The following is a 301-nucleotide window of genomic DNA, read 5'->3' as shown; positions in this document are numbered from 1 at the left end:
ACACCATACTGCAAATCCTCATTTTTATGCACACAATTTCAAATTGCTGGTGAGTGTGTAAGGAAAGGTTATTGGTTTGAAAAGGTTTCCAGTGGAGAAGAAGATTTAACAATCTTAAGAAATACTTAACTGAGATACATGAAAAGTCAAAAATGAGTACAGAAGAGCGTGTTCTTATACCCCACAGAAAACACAATCTACGAAATAGTTCAAGGCACATAAATGATGGTTAACAATTAGAGGTTTAATAATACATCGATCTGGATCCGTATATTGGTTCAATAGCCTCTTCCCGACCGGG

Source organism: Etheostoma spectabile, unplaced genomic scaffold (assembly GCF_008692095.1).
Source record: "Etheostoma spectabile isolate EspeVRDwgs_2016 unplaced genomic scaffold, UIUC_Espe_1.0 scaffold394, whole genome shotgun sequence".
NCBI lineage: Eukaryota > Metazoa > Chordata > Actinopteri > Perciformes > Percidae > Etheostoma > Etheostoma spectabile.
Note: the sequence above shows the minus strand (reverse complement) of the source record.